The sequence below is a fragment of the Mastomys coucha genome, unplaced genomic scaffold (genome assembly GCF_008632895.1).
Source record: "Mastomys coucha isolate ucsf_1 unplaced genomic scaffold, UCSF_Mcou_1 pScaffold21, whole genome shotgun sequence".
In the NCBI taxonomy this organism is placed as follows: domain Eukaryota; kingdom Metazoa; phylum Chordata; class Mammalia; order Rodentia; family Muridae; genus Mastomys; species Mastomys coucha.
This window is the reverse complement of record NW_022196904.1, coordinates 97570309-97577801: the sequence shown is the minus strand read 5'-3', so window position 1 is coordinate 97577801 and position 7493 is coordinate 97570309. Positions and strand designations below refer to the sequence as shown.

The following is a 7493-nucleotide window of genomic DNA, read 5'->3' as shown; positions in this document are numbered from 1 at the left end:
AGTTAGTTCATATTGTTGTTCGTCCTAAGGGGCTGCAAACCCTCCAGCTCCTTTGGTCCTTTCTCTAACTCCTTCATTGGGGACCCTCAGTTCAATGGATGGCTGTGAGCCTCTACTTCTGTATTAGTCAGGTACTGTCAGAGCCTCTCAGGAGACAGCTATATTAGGCTGGATTGTCCTTCCTTCAGTCTCTGCTCTATTCTTCATTTAACTTTGCTATCTGGTATCTGTGTAGAAGGTTGTCCATTTCATCCATGTTTTCCAGTTTTGGTAAGTATAGGCTTTTGTAGTATGATCCGATGATTCTTTTGGATTTCCTCAGTGTCTGTTGTTATGTCTCCCTTTATATTTCTGATCTTGTTAATAGGATACTGTCTTTGTGCCCTCTAGTTAGTCTGGCTAAGAGTTTATCTATCTTGTTGTTTTTCTTAAAGAACAAGCTCCTGGTTTGGTTGATTCTTTGTATAGTTCTTTTTGTTTCTATTTGGTTGATTTCAGCCCTGAGTTTGATTATTTCCTGCCTTAGACTCCTCTTGGGTGAATTTGCTTCTTTTTGTTCTAGAGCTTTCTGATGTGCTGTCAAATTGCTGGTGTATGCTCTCTCCAGTTTCTTTTTGGAGGCACTTAAAACTATTAGTTTTCCTCTTAGGACTGCTTTCATTGTGTCCCATAAGATTGGCTTCATTTTCATTAAACTCTATAAAGTCATTAATTTCTTTTCTTATTTCTTCCTTGACCAAGTTAGAGTAGAGTGTTGTTCAGCTTCCACATGTATGTGGCCTTTCTATTGTTTATGTTGTTATTGAGGACCAGCCTTAGTCTGTGGTGATCTGATAGGATGCATAGGATTATTTCAGATTTGTTGTATCTGTTGAGGCCTGTTTTGTGACTAATTATATGGTCAGTTTTGGAGAAGGTACCATAAGGTGCTGAGAAGAAGGTATATCCTTTTGTTTTAGGATGAAATGTTCTATAGATATCTGTTAAGTCCATTTGTTTTGTAACTTTTGTTAGTTTCACTGTGTCTCTATTTAGTTTTTGTTTCCATGATCTGTCCATTGATGAGAGTGGGGTGTTAAAGTTTGCACTATTATTGTGTGTGGTGCAATGTGTGCTTTGAGCTTTAGAAAAGTTTCTCTTATGAGTGTGGGTGCCCTTCCATTTGCAGCATAGATGTTCAGAATTTAGAATTCATCTTGGTATTTTACCTTTGATGAGTATGAAGTGTCCCTTCTTATCTTTCTTGATAACTTTAGGTTGAACGTTGATGTTATTTGATATTAGAAGGACTACTCCAGCTTGTTTCTTGAGACCATTTGCTTGGGAAATTGTTTTCTAGCCTTTTACTCTGAGGTAGTGCCTGTCTTTGTCACTGAATTGAGTTTCCTGTATGCAGAAAAATGTTGAGTCCTGTTTACAAAACCAGTCTGTTAGTCTATGCCTTTTTATTGGGGAGTTGAGTCCATTTATATTAATAGATATTAAGGAAAAGTAATTGTTGCTTCTTGTTATTTTTGTTGTTAGAGTTGGAATTCTGTTCGTGTGACTATCTTCGTTTAGTTTTGTTGAAAGATAACTTTCTTGCTTTTTCTAGGGTGTAGTTTCCCTCCTTGTTTTGAAATTTTCCATTTATTGTCCTTTGAAGGGCTGGATTTGTGGAAAGATAATGTGTAAATTTGGTTTTGTCATGGAATACCTTGGTTTCTCCATCTAAGGTAATTGAGAGTTTTGCTGGGTATAGTATCCTGGGTGGCATTTGTGTTCTCTTAAGGTCTGTATGACATCTGTTCAGGATCTTCTGGCTTTCATAGTCTTTGGTGAGAAGTCTAGTGTAATTCTGATAGGTCTGCCTTTATATGTTACTTGACCTTTTTCCCTCACTGCTTTTAATTTTCTTTGTTTTGTGCATTTGGTGTTTTGATTAATATGTGACGGGAGGAATTTCTTTTCTGATCCAGTCTATTCGGAGTTCTATAGGTTTCTTGTATGACAATGCTTTCTTTAGATTAGGGAAGTTTTCTTCTATAATTTTGTTGAGGATATTTACTGGCCTATTACCTTAGGAGTCTTCACTCTCTTCTATGCCTATTATCCTTAGGTTTGGTCTTCTCACCGTGTCCTGGATTTCCTGGATGTTTTGAGTTAGGAGCTTTTTGCTTTTTGCATTTTCTTTGAATGTTGTTTCAGTGTTTTCAATGGTGTCTTCTGCCCCTGAGATTCTCTCTTCTATCTCTTGTATTCTATTGGTGATGCTTGAATCTATGATTTCTGAGTTCTTTCCTATGTTTTCTTTCTTTTTTTCTTAAATGTTTTTTTATTAGATGTTTTCTTTATTTACATGTCATACAATATCTCCTTTCTCAGATTCCCCTCCACAAATAAAATAAAATAAAATAAAAAAACAAAAACAAAACAAAAACAAGCCCCTGTTCCCTTCCCCTTCCCCCTGCTTACCACCCCACCCTCTCCTGCTTCCTGGCCCTGGCATTCCCCTACATTGGGGCATAGAATCTTCACAGCACCAAGGGCCTCTCCTCCCATTGATGACTGACTTGGCCATCCTCTGCTATACATATGCTGCTGGAGCCTTATACATATGTACTCTTTGGTTGGTGGTTTAGTCCCTGGGAGCTCTGAAGGTCGTAGGCAGTTCATATTGTTGTTTGTCCTAAGGGGCTGCAAGCCCTTCAGTTCCTTGGGTCCTTTCTCTAGCTCCTTCATTGGGGAACCTGTAATCAGTCCAATGGATGGCTGTGAGCCTCTACTTCTGTATTAGTCGGTCACTGTCAGAGCCTCTCAGGAGACAGCTATATCAGGCTCCTGTCATCCAGCACTTGCCATCATCCACAATAGTGTCTGGATTTGATGATTGAATATGGGAAGGATTCCCAGGTGAAGCAGTCTTTGGATTGTCTTCAGTCTCTGCTCTATAGTTAGTCTCTACAACTCCTTCAATGGGTATTTTGTTCCCTCTTTTAAGAAGGAATGAAGTATCCACACTTTGTTCTTCCTTCTTCTTGAGTTTCTTGTGGTTTGTAGATTGTACTTTGTGTATTCTGATCTTCTGGGCTAATATCCACTAATCAGAGAATGCCTACCATCTGTGTTCTTTTCTGATTGGGTTACCTCACTCAGGATGATATTCTCCAGATACATCCATTTCCTCAAGAATTTCATGAATTCATTGTTTTTAATAGCTGAGTAGTACTCCATTGTGTAGCTGTACCACATTTTCTGTATCCATTTCTTTGTTGAGGGACATCTGTGTTCTTTCTAGCTTCTGGCTACTATAAATAAGGCTGCTATGAACAGAGTGGAGCATATGTCCTTATTACATGTTGGAGCATCTTCTGGGTATATGCCCAGGAGTCATATAGCTGGGTCCTCTGGTAGTACTATGTCCAATTTCTGGAGTAACCACCAAACTTATTTCTAGAGTGGTTGTACCAGCTTGCAATCCCACCAGCTAGGTTTTCTATCTCCAGAGTTGTCTCCCTTTGTGATTTCTTTATCGTTTCTACTTCCATTTTTAGGTCCTAGATGGTTTCAATTACTTCACCTTTTTGGTTTTGTTTTCCAGTAATTCTTTAAGGGATTTTTGTGTTTCCTCTTTAAGGGCTTCTACCTGTTTACCTGTGTTCTCCTGTATTTTTTTAAGTGAGTTATTTATGTCCTTAAAATCCTCTGTCAGCATCATGAGATATGATTTTAGATCCAAATCTTGCTTTTCTTGTGTGTTGGGGTATCCAGGACTTGCTGTGTTGGGAGTACTAGGTTCTGCTGATGCCAAATATTCTTGGTTTCTGTTGGTAATATTCTTGCATTTGTCTTTCTTCATCTGGTAATCTCTGGTATTAGATGTTCTTGCTGTTTCTGGCTGTAGCTTTTTCTTCCTGTGGGTCTGTAAGCCTGTGTCCGCACTCCTAAGAGACCAGCTATCTCCTGGCAAGACCCAGGCACAGAGGGCTTTGGAACAGCCACACTCCCTGGCTGCAGATCGATGCAGGAAGGGCTCTGTCCCAGGTCCTCTGCTCCTTCTGGGGCCTGTGCCTCCTGGCTGGCCCTGCCTTAGACAGTCATTGGAGAGAAAATGGCAATCTCACCTGAGTCCCAGTGTTAGATCACTCCCTGGAGACAAGCTGTCCACTGGCAGGAATGGTGCTCAGAGAGTTATAGAACGGCCCTACCTCCTGGGTGCAAATGGATACAGGAAAGGCCCTGTCTCAGCTCTGAAGAAGATATTTCTATATAAATATTGGTGAAATGTGGGCCATACTTCCTCAAGATGACAGAAACCTTGGCAAATATAATTAAAATTGAATCTGAGTGAGAAATGATCAGAGTTTCCACTTTGGCAAAGATTGAGGTCAGGCACAAGTCTCTGGTCAACCATGCTGGCGTTGGATCCCTGAGTAGAAGGGAGGAAGAAAACACATGGTAGGGTTAACTGTGTCCCCCAGGAGCAGAGCATGAGACTGGGGATGCTGGCTGAGGCCTGGGGAGAGATGGAATGGTTGCACAGGGGGGGGTATGTGTGTCTGTAGGTATACATGGGGAGGCCATAGATAGAGACAAAAATCAAGTTTCCTATTTTCACAATAGCAGCTAAGTCACAATGGACAAAGACTTGGATTTTATCTTCTGGCCTGTGTGACTTCTGGGGTCAGGTGTTCCTAACAAGCTGCCAGTTACTTGGAACATTCTCATTCCCACATAGCCTTTGTTGACACTGGTCTCCTGAGCCTGTGAGAATGGGACTGGAGTGGAATTCTATAAGGTAGGCACCCTCTCTTTTTCTGCACCCCAGAATAAGACTGTCGATTCAGTGCAGCTCTCGAGAAGGTACAGCTTAGAGGACAGGGACTTTCTCAAGGGTTTCCCTATTGTTTGAGTGGTCAATGTCCAGCTGGCCACTGAGGGAAAGAGTTGCTGCTAGCCCTAGACCAGGCCATCCAACTTAGCCATGTTCTACTTTCAGTCCTGCATTATGATGACCACTTCAGCTGTGGTGGTACTACAGCCTACACTGAGCTGGATTGCATTCTGGACCATGTACTGAGCTCAGCACCACTAGAGATGGCCAGTCTTCATGATCTGAGTGGCATGAAGCTTACACACTGGCCAGTAGTGTCTGGCATATGCAAGTAGCACATACCCTTGAAAGTGGGACCCCTGGATGGAAAAGTTTAAGGTATTTGGAAACATCTCCTCTGCTGAAAACCAACTGTTCAGATGGATTTCCTTATCAAATTCAGCTTCCAGCCTCTCCTCTAGGTAACTCCGGACAGGAGAGCTTCATAAGCCTGACAATTTTCACTCACCAGATCAGCAGTCTTCCCAAGGCCATCAAACATGTGTGTGTTCTCAGTCCCTGGCCTGAAATTCTGCTCTTGTTCACCTCCAAAGAGCATGAGATACAGGGGCTAACTTTTCTGGTTCCTCGTACAAACAGAACACCAATCCTGGAGCTATAGAAATTGTGCCCCATGATGGCCAGGAAGTCCACACCTAAATCTTCTACATCCACTCCCCTCTTCCAGTGGCTGAGCAGTATCTGTCTGCATGAAGACTTGGGGCAGCCTGGAAGCATCCAGGATCTGGTTCTGTGCCTCAATGTGTCAACTGAGACAAGCATAATGACACTGGGTTTGTTATTGGCCATTATGATGGTCATGAGGCTTGTGGTGGGGCTGACAGTGTTACCTCTGCCTGCCTATTCACCTTTGACACAAAAGTGTCGAAGTGGGACAAAAGTGACCTCTGCCATTTGTCCTTCTATCTGTCCAGGGGCAGCTGGATAGGGTCACGTTCCACTGTTCAGGACTGTGCTCATCAATCATGTGCCCCTTGAGGGTCTGCTGTTCATGAAAACATCTCACCGTAGATTAGATTACTAAATTTGACTCAATGCCCCTGGAAGTAAAGATGATGTCCTGAGGCTTTCCCCCATCATCTTGGCTAGACTTACTTGAGCTGTGTTTATAATGTCCTTGGCCTTCCTACTTGTCCAGAGGGCTCTCTCTATGCCTTCCACGTACTTTTCAACATGCTCATCCATCCTGCTTGTCCCATGTTGCCTTTTTAATATAAAAAAATAAATATAAAAAAAATAAATAATATTTTTTTTTAATATAAAAAAAAATAAAAAGAAATTTTTATTTCTAAAACAATTATTTTTAAAAATTTAAGATTCTTTAAATTTAATTTTAAGTTCTCTATCTTAAAAACATCTCAGGTTATTTCTCTCTTTTAATCCTGTAGTCTATTAGTTTTATGGTGCATATGTTTCTATAACACAAAATATAACCATTTATTGATTTATTTCTCTGTTGGTATATATATATATAAGCCATTGTAGAGTATTGCTATTAAGATAATATTTTACTAAACACGTAGTTCCAAATGTTCATATGCCTAGTGGTCTTACTAATTATTCTGTGGCAGATTCTTGGGATGACAATTGAGAGGATGAGGCCTGCTGTGGTCATACATTTTAACCATCATTGTGAGGTTAAAAACTGTAGTCCAAGCACATGGAAAGTCATAGTGGGAAGCTGTGGAGTTCAAGTCCAGCTTATTCTTATAATAAGTTCAAGGAAAGCTTGTGTCTTGAGAAAACAGGAGTATTCTATGCTTTGTGTTTCTGGTTGAGGACTGAACTCTCAGCTTCCTTCTCCTGCTGTCCTCCCTGTGGTTTACTACCATGCTTGCCTGCCCAAATAGACTCCTATCCTTTTTGGATCTGTAAACTCAAATAAACTCTTCCTTCTATAAGTTTCCTTGGTCATTGTATTTTATTATAGCCTCAGAGAAGTAGCTAACACAATTTGGTACCAGGGAGTTGAGTGTTGATATGGGAAACTTGACCATATTGCCTTTTTAAGGAATGCAGACCAGTTTGGAACTTCGGTGTAGAGAAGTGGTTGAATTCTGCTGTGGAGAATTCCCTTTAAGTGGAGCTTAAAGGACAATATCTTTGGGGGCAATGACTTATGACTGATTTGCTGTAATCTGCCATCCTTTGTCCTACCTGGTGATTATGAACACAAGGACCTTTGTGAAATAAATGATGTGTTCATGGGTCTTGGGCATCATAGTGGCTATTGTGCAGGCCACATGGGTGTTTAGCTTCCCCTACTGTAGCCACAAGGAAGTTAACCATATCTTCTATGAGACTCCTTCTGTGCTGGAGCTCGCATGGTTGGACACTTTCCTGTTTGAAGCCTATGTCTTCACAGGCACCATTTTGATTGTTATGCTCCCCTTTCTGTTGATTCCTTTGTTTTTTCTTTTTTTAAATTACAATATATATATATATATATATATATATATATATATATATATATATATATTAGATATTTTCTTTATTTACATGTAAATTTCTCCATTCCCAGTTTTCCCCTCCAAAAAACAAAGAAACAAAAAAAAACCAACCAAAACAAACCCCTGTTGCCTCCCCCCTCCCCATGCCTGCCACCCCGCCCTCTCCCACT

The 7493-nt window shown here is 40.7% G+C and overlaps 2 pseudogenes; one reads left to right on the top strand and one right to left on the bottom strand.

The window, feature by feature from the left end:
- Positions 1 to 4938: 4938 nt before the first annotated feature.
- On the bottom strand, positions 4939 to 6058 carry LOC116101347 (annotated as a pseudogene).
- A 410-nt stretch (positions 6059 to 6468) lies between these two features.
- Positions 6469 to 7493, top strand: part of LOC116101346 — a 2784-nt pseudogene continuing 1759 nt past the window's right edge.